Raw genomic sequence first — 17494 nt, forward strand, 5'->3', positions numbered from 1 at the left:
TTCAACCATTGCTCGAGTATTGTGATTCGTTACAGTCTCCTGCTCCTCAAAACCATCTTACCCAGACTGTTTCTACACTTTGCTGAATTATCACCTCTTGATCTACACTTCAAGCTGCATTATGGACTACAACGATACATAACTCCGCCTGACTCATTCCATCTGAACATCGGATTCCAGCTGTGTTTACCAGTATCATAACAGTAGGCTTGTCACCTGAGGATGATGGATGGGCCTTGAGTCAAGAGAGGAAGGAAAGGTCCAAGGATTCTCCAGTGTCATGTTTAACAGACGTGAACACCAAAACTGTCTTGGCCAGTTTGAAGAGTTTATTCCTCTTCTCAAACCTTTCTTGGGATAAGTGTCAAAGGAGGAAAACAGTAGCCAATTTGAAAGTCCCATGACACAGCAAGGGAATCTGTTACTGCACTTTTATTGTCCATTGAGCCTGTTTGTAAATAAGTCTATTTGTGGAAGTCGGGAATATTGATGAGAACAGCAGCACTCTCAAGTCTTCAGAAACTCTGTAGTTTATTCAGAGCAACCTTGAAAAAGACCATATAAGGCTGAAGCATCACACTATTTGGTGAATCAGCTACAGAGTTTCTAAAGACTTCAGAGTATTGCGGTTCTCTTCCATTTTTTCCGGATAACGGGGGCACTATATGCTGGTACCCATCACTGCTTGCACCAACACCACCAACATGTTTATGATACAACTCTTTCCATAAGTGCTGCTACAACTTTCTTCTGTACTCTTAATATTTGTGGAAGTCACCACCCCATCAATATTCCTAACTAACCTCTAGCTAACCTAAAAAAGCATACAGCATCCTTCAGTAAAGCAAAGAAAAAAAATTATGTGGGCCCCTGCAGGTGTCCCAATGACTCTTTAATGGAACAAAATAAGGACATGGATGCAGCACCAATAAAGTAGGGGAGGAAAAAAAGGTTCTATTAATCCATGTTGTGGCAGTGCAAACACATGTGTTTCAATCCCTCCTGTTAGATGTAGAATGACTAGAAACACTATTCGGCTTCATTCACACTTTAATTATGGTATTTGGTCAGTAATTGTCAGCCCAAAACAAGTGGGGGTCAAATACACAGAACAGGTGGAGATCTATTCTTGATCCCTAACCAGAGAGTAGGCTTGGCTCCTGAATTTTCTTCACAGTAAGTGATGGGAATAACTGACAAACTAACAGAAATGGGAACTCTGCCTTACAGGTCAATGTTAGCATCAGGTCTAATTTATTGGTGTGGACTTAACTGTGCAGTGGCCCAAAAATCAAGGAGTGGCCCCATGACAGTGGGGATGGTGTTAGCAGTAGAGCTGTGTTCACATAACATATTTTTCCATTCTGCTGATCTGTCAGAAGAACAGCCCCAAAAAAGTGGATCCTGTAGTTTGAGTATCTGCATTCACACTATCAATATTTGGTCAGCATTTGATCACTATTGGTAATGCAAAAACATGGGTGGGTCAAAAACAGAGATAACATGTGATGGAAATATTTGCATGTGTATTGTGCTTTGGACCCACTCCTTCTTTTGTCTTCCAAATCATGATACAAAATACTGACCATGTGATAGAGGCTTTAAGCTCAATCTGCATTAGTTTTGGCCATTTGCCTCTTAAATTGGCTTTATTTAGATGGATGCATACAGGACTTTAATGGCCTCTATTACACATTCAGTATTTGGTCAGTTATTTGCATCTGTATTTGATCTGCATTGAAAGACAGGAGTGGGTCAAAAATGGAGATAACACTCCTGCTTTTGGCTTCCAAATTATGATCAAATCCTGATGCAAAATACTGATCGTGTAATAGAGGCCTTCTAAATGCTCAAATGACAGGGCACATTTTTATTTTTTTTCTGTTCTTCTCATAGATTAGAATAACAGAAAAATAAATAGTGATGTCAACATGGCCAAACAGGGCTGGTAAGGGTGGTAACAACATGAAGAGTCACAATAGTGGTTCCATGACAGAAAGGCAAGGGTGGCAACAGCAAAAAAAGTCACAATAGTGGTCCTGGAACAGAGTGAGGGGTAGGTAACAATAGTGGCAGTAAGATCACAAGATGGGGCAGATTGCAGTAAAGGCAGAAAGCATGTGGCATCATGTGGGTGACAGCATCGGAATAGTGGCAGCAGGACGTGGGGGGGGAATAATGGGCAATTTGTCACAATCTTCTGGTGTTACAGCACACTACAGTCAGATCATTACTGCCAAAATGATCTACTCTGTTGCATCAGACATCGTTGTGTGGAATTCCTGGTGGATCCAGGCCTGATTCATCTTTATAAAGATTAGTTTCTCAACATTTTGAGTTGAAAGGTGAGTTCTCTTTGAGGTAACTATGCTACCCAACACACTAAACATCCACTCTGATACCACACTACTGGCCAAGCAGGAAAGCTTTCCCTGGGCATACTCGGCCAGTTGTGCCCACTATTCAAGTCTGGCTGCCTAGTAGTCCTGGTGACCTTTGATCTGGGTTGACAGGTTGCAGTCCAAGTATGCCACCACCTGCTGGCTGAGCTTATGCTCTCTGTCCTGCTGCTGGGTGGTTTCTTCAGAAGGCAGTCAAAGAAAGAGACTCAAGACTTAAGTTTCTACTGATGGAGCTGATGCTGCTTCTGTCCCCCATCCACTCCAGCAGTTATCTCAGTGGAGTATGAGCTCAGAGAGACCACCTAGTCAGACATTCATTAGTGTTGGGGCGCAAATATTCAAATTGCAAATTTTAATTGTGGATATCGGCACTTTGAGAATTCACACAGATTTAAAATATATTGCTATATATTCGTATTTACTAATATGCTAGATTTTTTTTTCATCAGTAGCCTCCCTTCTTGCTTGTGGGCCAATGAGAAGGCTGCAATGTATTTGTCTGAGCTTAGCAACGTAGCAACCAATTGGAAAGTTGCTTACCCCTTACTATATAAGGACCTCCCCAGCAGCCACTTTCTGTAGTTTTATGGAGTTCTGAGAGAGATAGCAGTGTCATTGCTTTCCTGTGTGCTTTACTGTTTACTGACATTAGATAGTTAGTTAGCTTATATATAATACAGATAGTTAGTGGGATATAGTCAGTGTAGGTTATATCCTGAAATAGTGTAGCTGATTCCGATGCAGGGTGTTAGGTAGTGTGATAGGTTCTGCTGTCCATACATACATGTTACAGACTTAGTGCTGTGATGTCACAAATTCACAACAATACTTAGTGCACCAATCAGTATTATGTAGTCAGACCTGCTAAAATGTGAAGTTGCACGTATTGTGCAAAAATATGCGTATCACTAATTGCCAATTTGCAAAATTGCAAATATATTGGAGCACTCTGTCTGCATAAAAAGTTATTGTGATTTTCTTCCATGGCAACCATTTTTTCCAGCCTCAGGAAACTTCTAGCAGCTTGAAAAATGTAGCAACAGTAATCCACGCCTGTATCACACGTGCAATATGCACATATTACATTGCCAATTTTCCCAGTTAAGAAAATAATAACGAAGTCTCAAATGCCCAAATATTCAGAAAATATCGCAAATTTGAATATTGCCTCTGCCGCTCATCGCTAACGTTCGTGAGAATGGGGTGCATATGAAGCAGCCAAACGATTACAAAGAATGTTTTGCTAATAGTTCTCTCAGAAGGTCAAAGGCCCCATTGTGGACCTCTAATGAGGGTCTAACATTGTGGAGAGCCAGTAGTCATTAGGGATGATTGAGAATGCTATGCAGCCAATAAACGTGCAGGTAAGTACTTCCCTCACTGTAATGCCGTAGCCATGTTGGCTGCTGGCATTACAGTGATTGGCTGGCCGAAACGCATGTTCGGCTCATTTTTTGTCAAGAAGAGCTGTGCTGAGCAAGGGACAGACAGTGTGATTTAAGAATATTATTACCACCAAAACTTTTCAGAGACCCAAAAGTCCTTTTACGGACTATTGTGTGTGGTAGCAGCAATCTATATTTTTAGAGCAACCTGCGCTAAATAGATAAAACGTTACAGACCCAAAAGTCCTTCTAAGGACTATTGTGTATGGCAGCAATATCTATTTTTAGCGCATCCTGCGCTAAATAGAGGACAATAGTTAGGCCGCTGCAGACAGCGACATTAGCTGCGCCACATCACCAGTGTAAAGTGTGCACATCCCAAAAATATCTGTGACATACAGGGTACTTTTTCAGTAAACGGTGTCCACTGCGTACAGTGACATTAGCTGAACCACATCTCCAGTGTAAAGTGTGCGCATCCCAAAAATATCTAACATCCAGTGTACTTTTTCCATAGACGTGTCCGCTGTGAACAGTGACATTAGCTGCACCACATCTCCTGTGTAAAGTGTGTGAATCCAAAAAATATCTGTAACATACAGTGTACTTTTTCAATAGACGGTGTCCGCTGCGGACTATGACAGTAGCTGCACCACATCTGCAGTGTAAAGTGTGCGCATAAAGTGTGCGTATCCAAAAAATATCTGACATCCAGTGTACTTTTTTCCGTATACAGTGTCTGCTGCGGACAGTGATATTAGATGCGCGACATCTCCTGTGTAAAGTGTGCGCATCCTAAAATTATCTGTGGCATTCAGTGTCCTTTCTACCTAGACAATGTCCGCTGCGGACAGTGACATTAGCTGCACCACATCTCCTGTGTAAAGTGTGTGCATCCCAAAAATATCTGTGACATACAGTGTCCTTTTTGTATAGACGGTGTCCGCTGCAGACAGTGACATTAGCTGTGCCACATTTCCTGTGTAAAGTGTGCGCATCCAAAAAATATCTGACATCCAGTGTACTTTTTCCGTAGACGTGTCCACTGCGGACAGTGACATTAGCTGCACGACATCTCCTGTGTAAAGTGTGTGCATCCAAAAATATCAGTTACATACAGTGTACTTTTTCAATAGACATAGTCCGCTGCGGACAGTGACATTAGCTGCATCACATCTCCTGTGTAAAGTTTGCACATCCCAAAAATATCTGTTACATACAAATCTCCTTTTTCCATAGACGGTGTCTGCTGCGGACAGCGACATTAGCTTCGCCACATTTCCTGTGTAAAGTGTGTGCATCCATAAAAAAAGGGACATACAGTGCACTTTTTTCCGTAGACGGTGTCCGCTGCGGACAGTGACATTTGCTGCACCACACCTCCTGTGTAAAGTGTGCGCATCCCAAAAATATCTGTGAAATACAGTGTCTTTTTTCTGTAGACGGTGTTTGCTGCGGACAGTGACATTAGCTGCGCCACATCTCCTGTGTAAAGTGTGCGCATCCAAAAAATATCTGACATCCAGTGTACTTTTTCTGTAGACATGTTCGCTGCGGACAGCGACATTAGCTTCGCCACATTTCCTGTGTAAAGTGTGTGCATCCCAAAAATATCTGACATACAGTGCACTTTTTTCCGTAGACGGTGTCCGCTGCCAACAGTGACATTAGCTGCGCCACATCTCCTGTGTAAAGTGTGTGCATCCCAAAAAATATCTGTGACATACAGTGTCCTTTTTCCGTAGATGGTGTCCGCTGTGGACAGTGACATTAGCTGCGCCACATCTGCAGTGTAAGGTGTGCGCATCCAAAAAATATCTGTGACATACAGTGTCCTTTTTCCGTAGACGGTGTCCGCTGCGGACATTGACATTAGCTGCGCCACATTTCCTGTGTAAAGTGTGCGTATCCAAAAAATATCTGACATCCAGTGTACTTTTTCTATTGACAGTGTCCGCTGCCGACAGTTACATTAGCTGCACAACATCTCCTGTGTAAAGTGTTTGCATCAAAAAATATCTGTGACATACAGTGCACTTTTTCCGTAGATGGTGTCCGCTGTGAACAGTAACATTATCTGTACCACATCTCCTATGTAAAGTGTGCACATCCCAAAAATATCTGTGACATACAGTGTCCTTTTTCCGTAGACGGTGTCCGCTGTGGATATTGACATTAGCTGCACCACATTTCCTGTGTAAGGTGTGCGTATCCAAAAAACTCTGACATCCAGTGTTCTTTTTCCGTAGACGGTGTCCGCTGCGGACAGTGACATTAGCTGCGAGACATCTCGTGTGTAAAGTGTGTGCATCTAAAAAATATCTGTGACATACAGTGTACTTTTTCCGTAGACGGTGTCCTTTGCGGACAGTGACATTAGCTGCTCCACATTTCCCGTGTAAAGTGTGCGCATCCCAAAAATATCTGACATCCAGTGTACTTTTTCCGTAGATGGTGTCCACTGTGGATGGTGATATTAGCTACACCACATCTCCTGTGTAAAGTATGTGCATCAAAAAAATATCTGTGACATACAGTGTCCTTTTTCCGTAGATGGTGTCCACTGTGGACAGTGACATTAGCTGTGCCACATTTCCTGTGTAAAGTGTGAGCATCCCAAAAATATCTGACATCTAGTGTACTTTTTCCGTAGATTAGCTGCGCAACATCTCCTGTGTAAAGTGTGCGTATCAAAAAAAATATCTGTGACATACAGTGTACGTTTTCCGTAGACAGTGTCCGCTGTGGACAGTTATATTAGCTGCACTACATCTTCTCTGTAAAGTGTGCACATCCCAAAAAGATCTGTGACATACAGTGTCCTTTTTCCATAGACGATGTCCGCTGCGGACAGTGACATTAGATGTTCGGCCTGTGTAAAGTGTACGTATCAAAAAAATATCTGACTTCCAGTGTACTTTTTCCATTGACGGTGTCCGCTGCCGACAGTGACATTAGCTGCACAACATTTCCTGTGTAAAGTGTGCGCATCAAAAAAATATCTGTGACATACAGTGTCCTTTTTCCGTAGACGGTGTCTGCTGCGGACAGTGACATTATCTGTGCCACATTTCCTGTGTAAAGTGTGAGCATCCAAAAAAAATCTGACATCTAGTGTACTTTTTTCGTAGACGGTATCCGCTGCGGACAGTGACATTAGCTGTGCAACATCTCCTGTGTAAAGTGTGCGCATCAAAAAATATCAGTGATACACAGTGTACTTTTTCCGTAGACAGTGTCCGCTGTGGATAGTGATATTAGCTGTACTACATCTTCTGTGTTGAGTGTGCGCATCCCAAAAATATCTGTGACATACAATGTCCTTTTTCCGCAGACGGTGTCCGCTGCGGACAGTGACATTAGCTGCACTACATCTCCAGTGTAAAGTGTGCGCATCCAAAAAATATCTGACTTTCAGTTTACTTTTTCAGTAGACGGTGTCCGCTGCGAACAGTGACATTAGCTGCGCGCCATCTCCTGTGTAAAGTGTGCGCATCCCAAAAAATATCTGTGACACACAGTGTCCTTTTTCCGTAGACGGTGTCTGCTGCGGACAGTGACATTAGCTGCGCGACATCTCCTGGGTAAAGTATGCGCATCAAAAAAACATCTGTGACATACAGTGTACTTTTTCCTTAGACGGTGTCCGTTGCGGACAGTGACATTAGCTGCGCTACATCTCAAGTGTAAAGTGCGCGCATAAAAAAAATATCTAACATCCAGTGCACTTTTTCCATAGACAGTGTCTGCTGCGGACAGCAACATTATCTGCGCCACATCTCCTGTGTAAAGTGAGTGCTACCCAAAAATATCTGACATACAGTGTCCTTTTTTCATAGACGGTGTCCGCTGCGGACAGCCACATTTCCTGTTTAACCTTATAAATGCACATCCGACCATAGATCAGTATCAAAAATATATAAAGTTTATTAGACACACCAACAGACACATTAAAAAATTGTATACAATTAAAACAAAGTGTGGTATGCAATGTAATAATATATATAACCAGCACATACAGGTCCACTGAATTGCCCCACCATAGGCTAAAATATTATACACCAGCATATCAATTCAAAGTAGAATATGAATCAAATGTAACATAAGGTAAAACCTCTGAAAATGCAGACAGACTTAAATGATAAATGAGGTCACAATGAAAAGAGCCAAACCTACATGAGCCGCTGGTACAGTGAATCTGAAAAGATGAGAAAGCGCCCAACGCATATCGCCGGAGCAATCCGGCTTCCTCAGGTGCGCTACATCTCCTGTATAAAGTGTGCGCATCCAAAAAATATCTGTGACATACAGTGTACTTTTATTGTCTACTTCAGATAGACGTTAGCTGTGCCACAATTCCTGTGTAAAGTGTGCACATCAAAAAAATATCTGACATCCAGTGTACTTTTTCCGTAGATGGTGTCCACTGTGGACAGTGACATTAGCTGCGCCAAATCTCCTGTGTAAAGTGTGCGCATCCCAAAAATATCTGTGACATAAAGTAAACTTTTTCAATAGACAGTGTCTGCTGCGGATAGTGACCTTACCAGGGCCACATCTGCAGTGTAACGTGTGCGTTTCTAAAATTTCTTTGTGACATACAGTGTACTTTTTCCATAGACGGTGTCCGCTGCAGACAGTGACATTAGCTGCGCCACATCTGCAGTGTAAAGTGGGCGCATCCAAAAAATATCTGTTACATACATGTACTTTTTTAATAGACAGTGTCTGCTGCGGACAGTGACATTACTAGTGGCTCATCTCCAGTGTAAAGTGTGCATTTAAGAAATGTATCTGTGACATACAGTGTACTTTTTCCATAGACGGTGTCCGCTGCAGACAGTGACATAGCTGCGCCACATCTGCAGTGTAAAGTGTGCGCATCCAAAAAATATCTGTTACATACATGTACTTTTTTAATAGACAGTGTCTGCTGCGGACAGTGACATTACTAGTGGCTCATCTCCAGTGTAAAGTGTGCATTTAAGAAATGTATCTGTGACATACAGTGTACTATTTCTGTAGACAGTGTCCGCTGCGGACAGTGACATAAGCTGCGCCACATCTCCAGTGTAAAGTGTGCGCATCCCAAAAATATCTGTGACATACAGTGTACTTTTTCAATAGACGGTGTCCGCTGCGGACAGTAACATTAGCTGCACCACATCTGCAGTATAACTTGTACGCTTAAAAAATTTATCTGTGTCCTACAGTGTACTTTTTCTGTAGACTGTGTCTGCTGCGGGCATTGACATGACCAGCGCCACATCTGCAGTGTAACGTGTGCGCTTCTAAAATTTATCTGTGACATACAGTGTACTTTTTCTGTAGACGGCATCTGTGTCACTGCCTGCCCTGTGAGGGATCTGAGAAGATCGGATAGACTTGCAGCACGTGAGTCTATCTGATAGGTCTTTCGGTGTTGCCTTTCTGTTTGTTGTGGGCTGGATCCTACCTCTCCACAGGTTCTGCTCGTTAGCTGTTTAAGAGGCTCTATTTCAGTCCGCCTCTTACTGCTGACTTTGCGGTTAATATTTTCCTTCTGGAGTTCTATGCTGGTTGTTTGTGGATTCTCTACTTCCCACTCATCTCACGCTAAGTCCTCCTGTTTTCTCCTTTGTGTGTGTGTTGCTTGTCCCATCACGGTGGAAGGTACCGGGTGTCTCATTTCCAGCTCCCTAAGTTAGGGTTTGCAACAGTGTCAGCAGGGCTTAGGTTCCAGCGTATGAGTTTGTTCACCATCAGGACTTGTTCATACTGTCAGCAGTCAGGGAAAGGCTCAGGGATTGTTAGGAGGTTACCATTCCCTCCTCCTTAGCTTTAGGGCCTAGTCTGTTTTCCTGTTACTGTTTGTTTAACTTGGTGTTCCTCTTATCCCTATCTACCGTGACAGTCTGCTGTCTGACATTACTAGCGCCACATCTGCAGTGTAACGTCTGCACTTCTACAATTTAGCTGTGACATTCAGTGTACTTTTTCCATAGATGGTGTCTGCTGCAGACATTGACATTACCAGCGCCACATCTGCAGTGTAACGTGTGCGCTTCAAACATTTATCTGTGACATACAGTGAACTTTTTCTGTAAACGGTGTCTGCTGCGGACTGTGACATCACCAGTGCCACATCTACAGTGTTATGTGTGCATTTCTAAAATTTATATGTGACATACATGGTACTTTTTCAATAGACGGTGTCTCCTTCTGACAGTGACATTACCAGGGCCACATCTGCAGTGTAACGTGTGCGCTTCAAAAATGTATCTGCAACATACACTGTACTTTTTGCGTAGACGCTGTGTACAGTGACATTAACGGTGGTACCTCTCCTGTATAATGTTTCCTCATCCCAAATACCTGTGACATTCCCTGTAATATTTCATTAGCCGCTGGTGACAGCATTGACATTATCTGCGGGATATCTCATGTGTGAAGTTTCCACGTCCCAAATACCTTTTTAAATTTGTTTGGTCATACACTTCCAAATCCTACGGTACTGTATGTGTGACAGACTTTCAATCATATATAACATTTAATATGAAGAAGGCGAGCAGAAAGGGACGGGGCAGTGGTCGTGCGTCAGTGCATTCTATGTCTTCCACAGCTGGGGAAGGGCTAGGTGGATGCCCTTGGGAAACCCTGCCAGCGGAGTCTTCAAACAGCATAAGAGACTGCTGCATAACTTGAGGCTCAGACAGTTTCCCTGGTATGCATGGGGATGATGTGACAGACTGATGGGCTTGGTTTTCAGGCGCCATCTGTGCGCTTTCTGCAGAAGACTGGGTGGGAGATAATGTGAACGTGCTGGATCCACTGTCGGCCACCCAATTGACTAATGCCTGTACCTGCTCAGGCCTTACCATCCTTAGAACGGCATTGGGCCCCACCAAATATCACTGTAAATTATGGCGGCTACTGGGACCTGAGGTAGTTGGTACACTAGGACGTGTGGCTGTGGCAGAACGGCCACGTCCTCTCCCAGCACCAGAGGGTCCACTAACACCACCACGACCATGTCCGCGTCCCTTACTAGATGTTTTCCTCATTGTTACCGTTCACCACAACAAGAAAAATATTATTTGGCCCAATGTATTGAATTCAAATTCAGGCTTTTTTTTACAGACACCTAACACTATCTGGCTATCTATTTAGCTACCGTATTACACTAATAAAGGCACAGAAGTAACGACAGATTTAGCTGAATATAAATTTGAGGCCTATTATTTAGGCGCTGGGTGACAAATATATGTTTACAGACAGAATTAGACTTGGAATTGCACAGTAGCGTGTGGTATGATGCTGCAGGGGGGCTTGGCTAGAGGTGGCAGGGGCTGATTACATCAATCGATGTCACCTCCAAGGTCAGGGAGGGGACACCAGACACAGCCAATGGTAGCGCTATTATACAGTTATCCAATCTGTGGAGCTGCAGGTGGGCTTGGTTGGAGGTGATTAGGGTTGATAAGATCAGCTCATGTCATCTCCGAGGTCAGGTTGGGGACATTAGTGTCTGATGTCCCATCCCAGCGCTGCGATTGGCTGGAACAATGCTCCAGCCAATGGCAGCAGCATACAGTTAAAAAGAACAGTTGGTGCCTCTCTTCAGGCAGCCATTCTAGCTTGGTAACTGCATGCAGAGAGGACCCTGTGCCCCACTGTGCTGCTCGTTGTCGGCTGGGACTTTTCACTGCTCTCAGAAGAAGAACATCTGGAACAGCTGCAGTGATTTTTTTTCCCCTCATCTGGAGCAGTTTCAGATCCCCATTCCCTGTCTCTGTCCCTGTCCCTATCCCTATCTCTCCTGGAGCACCTCAACTCCAAATTTGCAGAGTTGTTCACCCCAGAAAAATAAATTAGCAAAGACAAGTCACTTGTACATTTTAAAGGAAGGGTTAAATTCCGTCAGTACCTGCCCAGCAAGCAAGCACGGTACGGGATTAAAATGTACAACCTGTGCAAGAGTATGCTTACAGGTTCTGGATTTATGAAGGGAAAGATTCCCGGATATAACCCCCAGATTGCCCCCTACCATCCTAGGAGTTACTGGGAAGATCATGTGGGATTTACTGCACCCACTGCTAGATAAGGGTTACCACCTCTATGTGGATAACTTTTATACCAGCATACACCTATTCATGTCCCTAAAAGCCAGAGGTACTGTGGCTTGCGGCACAGTTCACAAAAATCAGAGAGGCCTCCCTAGATCCCTGGTAGGGCAACTACTTCAAAAAAGCGATAGTACGGCTCTATGCCAGGAGAACATGATGGCTGTGAAGTACAAGGACAAGAGGGATGTCCCTATACTGAGAACTATTCACACAGACACCAATTCTCCTGCCTGAGTGTGAGGTACTACTACCACTGTCAACAAGCCAGACTGCATTATTGATTACAACAGGAACATGGGAAGGGTTTATCTGTCTGATCAAGTTCTGAAGTCTTACAGTGCCATGCGTAAAACTAAGGTGTGGTACAAAAAGCTTGCCGTATACATTGTATAGATGACAATGTACAATGCGTACATTTACATCAAACTGCAGGCCACACAGGAACTTTCCTCCAGTTCCAAGAGGTGGTCATCAAGGCCCTAATTGTCCAATGTCAGGAAGGGGAGGGACCGAGTACTTCAGGAGGTCATGGTGCCCGTGTAATACCAGGACAACATTTCCCTGGTGAAGTCACACAAACAGCGAATGGGGGAAAAAACCCAAAAAGATTCCGGGTTTGTTACAAAAAGGGAATACAAAAGGACACCATTTATCAGTGCGACACCTGCCCTGATAAACCTGGCCTCTGCATAAAGGATTGTTTCCAAACCTACAACTCATCCATGGATTATTAGTTTTATCCTTTATGCATCCTGTGATATTTCAATATCTCTGATTTAGTCCACCTTTTTTACAAATGTGTCATTTGAAATGCTTTCTCAAGTATTTCTGTCTTTAGTGAAACACCTCTTTCCCTGAAAAGTACCCTTTCCACCACTTAAAATGTTCATACGGGGGGGGGGGGGGGGGGGCTTTTTCTGAAATGGGTCCCTTCTTGGGGTTTTTCATTTATGGGGACCTCAGGAATTAATTTAATTCAACATGGCACCTAAAATCCATGTCTGCAAATTCAGGCTTTTTTATACAAACATAGAAGGGGATTCTTTACGCAGCTCAAACAAAACCAAAATTCCAGTAAATCCGGTCCGGATTTTCGAGATGACCTAATTGGACAAACTCACCGCCCACCTCAAGAAAACTGTTCAAATAACACTACTATAAGCCACTGAGGAAGGAGCATCAATAGGCTCCAAAACACGTTTGATGAAAGGAACTTGAGGGCTATATAAGTCAAAATTATTGGACCACCACCGCTGGAATTTATTTTATGTTTTATGCCACATTCCACACAACTCGAGACCTAAAACTTAACCACGATCTCACACTTCCCAAGTGAACTTCCGCCCTGAAACCAAGGACGAATCACAACCACCTCAGGGAGTGACGTGTTGCCCCGCCCTTGTCACGGGGATGCCACAGCATACACACGACCGACCACGTTGGACGCCGCATAGGTCCTTGCAGGGCAAAAGGGATCACGGACGATACGGACGAACAGAGCGGCACACAGTGGAGTGGTAAAGTACCAAAACCTAATGTTTAAAGAGATTTGAAGTGGAACTAATTTTTGTGTATTCTATTTCTATACAACGCTCAAAGAATAAGTGAATAACACTAACCTGAACTAACTTCATTTATGATATCACTTTACATTTGGCAATATCCACTGTGGTAATATCCACTTTGGCAACCATTCTGATCACCTAATGAACTATCATCACATCTATCATCCAAACAGGCCAAACATTTTTGGGAAACAGTTGATGTGTACCATTCCCCATTTTTCAAGAAGTCAAAGTCTATAGCACTATAAACTAAGGTTTTAATTTACACTTAGCATTTTTTTGTATTCAGCCAAGACTGGCACTTGATGTATTCAGCGTTTATACAGTGAGATGCGAAAGTTTGGGCAACCTTGTTAATCGTCATGATTTTCCTGTATAAATCATTGGTTGCTACGATAAAAAATGTCAGTTAAATATATCATATAGGAGACACACACAGTGATATTCGAGAAGTGAAATGAAGTTTATTTGATTTACAGAAAGTGTGCTATAATTGTTTAAACAAAATTAGGCAGGTGCATACATTTGGGCACCACAAAAAATAAATTAAACGATTTATACAGGAAAATCATGACGATTAACAAGGTTGCCCAAACTTTCGCATCCCACTGTATATTTGATGTATTCAGCATTGTTGGAAATTATGTATAATCATACATAACACATCACAATTCCACACATCCAGCCAAGCCCATCCGAAAATATGCCATATTCCAGTATACTCAACTTATACTTAGCCAGCAAGGCATCATATAGTAATCAGCAAAGAAATCCTAATGCAGATTTCCAACACTTAAAGAGGACTCCCCACATCTATTGTTTTATTTTTGTTACTCTTTTACAGAATTTTTAAATATTTTAAAAGATTATAAAATAAAAATACACCATTTTATTATCACTGCTTCCAAATGAATTCTGTGCAGCAACCAGTGAGAGTGTGCCTCTCATATTTACCTATAATTTTATTCCCTTGCATATAACGGCTTTTGGGTGTGCTGATGATAGAGCACCTCATTCCATAATACTGAACTGGTGAGCCACTGTATAAGTATTTTATTATATTTTTGTGTCCCACCTCTGGGACCCGCGCCTTTAAGGAGAGCAAATTACTGCGCATGCACAGCTGCCCTCCATAGAAATAAATGGGAGCAGGGGCCATTCACTTGTATGGGAGCAGCGGGGACCAGCACTTCCACCAGCCTTAGCGAACATCCAAAGAGATGGAGGATGAAAAGATTCCCTTCTTTAGTTCTCTGCTAGTACAGTATCTCACAAAAGTGAGTACACCCCCTCACATTTTTGTAAATATTTTATTATATATTTTCATGGGACAACACTGAAGGTCTGGCACTTTGATGCAATGTAAAGTAGTCAGTGTACAGCTTGTAAAACAGTGCAAATTTTGTGTGCCCTCAAAATAACTCAACATAGCCATTAATGTCCAAACCGCTAGCAACAAAAGTGTATACACCCCTGAGTAAAAATGGCTAAATTCTGCCCAAAATTTGAATATTTGATGTGGCCGTCATTATTTTCCAGCACTGCCTTAACTCTCTGGAGCATGGAGTTTACTAGAGCTTGACAGGTTGCCACTGGAATCCTATTCCGCGACTCCATGATTCCATGTTAACATCATTGAGCTGGTGGATGTTAGAGACCTTGCAATCCTCCACCTTGTATTTGAGGATGCCCCACAGTGCTAAACAGGGTTTAGGTCTGTAGACAAGCTTGGCCAATCCAGTACCTTTACCCTAATTTTCTTTAGCAAGGCAGTGGTCATCTTGTATGTGTGTTTGGGTTGTTATCATGTTGCGGCCCAGTTTCTGAAGAGAGGGGATTATGCTCTGCTTCAGTATGTCACAGTACATGACACTCCCACCACCATGTTTGACTGTAGACAAGACACACTTGTCTTTGTACTTCTCACCTGGTTACCACCACACACACTTGACACCATCTGAACCAAATAAGTTTATCTTGGTCTCATCAGAACCCAGGAGATGGTTCCAGTAATCCATGTCCTTAGTCTGCTTGTCTTCAGCAAACTGCTTTCTTGTGCATCATCATTAGAAGAGACTTCTTTCTGGGATGACAGCCATGCAGACCAATTTGATGCAGTATGAGGCATATGGTCTGAGCACTGACACTCTCACCCCCCCCCCCTCCACCCCTTTATCCTCTGCAGCAATCTTGGCAGCACTCATAAGTCTATGGATATGACGCTGAGGATGTGCACTTAACTTCTTTGGTTGACCATGGCAAGGCCTGTTCTGAGTGGTACCTATCTTGTTAAACCTCTGTATGGTCACGGCCACCATGCTGCAGCTCAGTTTCAGGGTGTTGGCAATTTTCTTATAGCATAGACAATCTTTATTTAGAGCAACAACTCTTTTTTTTCAGATCCTCAGAGAATTCTTTGAGGTGCCATGTAGAACTTTCAGTGACCAGTATGAGAGAGTGAGAGAGTGATAATACCAAATTTAACCTGCTCCCCATTCACACCTGAGACTTTGTAACACTAATGAGTCACATGGAGGGAAAATGGCTAATTGAGTACAATTTACATGTGTTGAGTTATTTTGAGGGCACACCAAATTATGTTATACAAGCTGTAAACCGACTATTTTACATTGGATCAAAGTGTTGTCCCATGAAAAGATACAATAAGATATTGACAAAAAGGTGAGGGGTGTACTCACTGTTGTGAGATAATGTATGTCAATAGTTACCAGTCAGTCACATCTTGTTTAGTACCTATTCACAGATTATGGTTTTGTAAAGATTTTTTTGCTACAATTTTGCAAAAATACTCAGAAACATTTGACCAATTTTCAGGTCCAAATAAATGTTGTAAGAAATATTGAGGCTATATATGAGCAAATCAATGCTAATGAAGTGAAATTTGATCAGAATTTCAGGAAAAATTTGATTTGCTATGAATGCAAATTTCCTTGCGCTTCTGGGTAACGAATCACAATTTTTCCTAAAATGGCGGCTAAAATGGCGCTACACATGTGAGGACATGGGGCAAGGAACTGTGGGAAGGCGGGGAGACCCATAATGCAATGCATGCAACCATTCAGCAGCCATCCAGCCCTGTGATGTCACAGCCCTATAAATACAGCGGCCATCTTGGATTCAGACATTTTCCAGCATTCGGAGTGCAGGGACAGATGCGAGAAGGCACTAGGGACAGCAATAGGAAAAACCTCACTGTGACAAAAAAAAGAAAAAAATATTTATAAGTGCAGGGAAAGGATAGGGAGGAATCATTGCACAACATCTTAGTGCAGGGAAAGATGTCAGAAGGCGCTAGGAACAGTGCTAGAAAAGCAATTTACAAGTGACAGGGAAACATTATTTGGGGATCCAAATAACCATTATATAGCTCTGTCATTCCAGCAATTTGTTCTTGGGGTGCAAGTGCTATGTTGAAAATCCTTTAGTGGCTTATATCTGTGGAAAAATAAAAATATATACAAAGTTCACTTCTGCAGTTATATGTGGTGAAAGCATTTAATGGCGTATTTCAGTAGACAAAGAAAACTATATACGCAGTTCACTACTGCAGCTATATGTGGTAAAAGCGTTTAGTGGCCTATTTCAGTAAAAAAAGAAAAATATATATGCAGCTCATTTCTGTAGCTATATGTGGTAAAAGTGTTTAGTGGCCTATTTTAGTACAAAAAGATAAATATATACGCAGTTCACTTCTGCAGCTATATGTGGTGAAAGCGTTTAGTGGCGCATTTTATTACAAAAAGAAAAATATATTCTCAGTTCACTTCTGCAGCTATATGTGGTGAAAGCAATTGGTGGCGTATTTCATTATAAAAATATATACACAGTTCACTTCTGCAGTTATATGTGGCGAAAGTGATTAGTGGCCTATTTTAGTACAAAAAGATAAATATATACGCAGTTCACCTCTGCAGCTATATATGTTGAAAGTGTTTAGTGGCACATTTTATTACAAAAAGAAAAATATATTCTCAGTTCAATTCTGCAGCTATATATGGTGAAAGCAATTGGTGGTG

This window comes from Bufo gargarizans, chromosome 3 (genome assembly GCF_014858855.1).
Source record: "Bufo gargarizans isolate SCDJY-AF-19 chromosome 3, ASM1485885v1, whole genome shotgun sequence".
Lineage (NCBI taxonomy): Eukaryota > Metazoa > Chordata > Amphibia > Anura > Bufonidae > Bufo > Bufo gargarizans.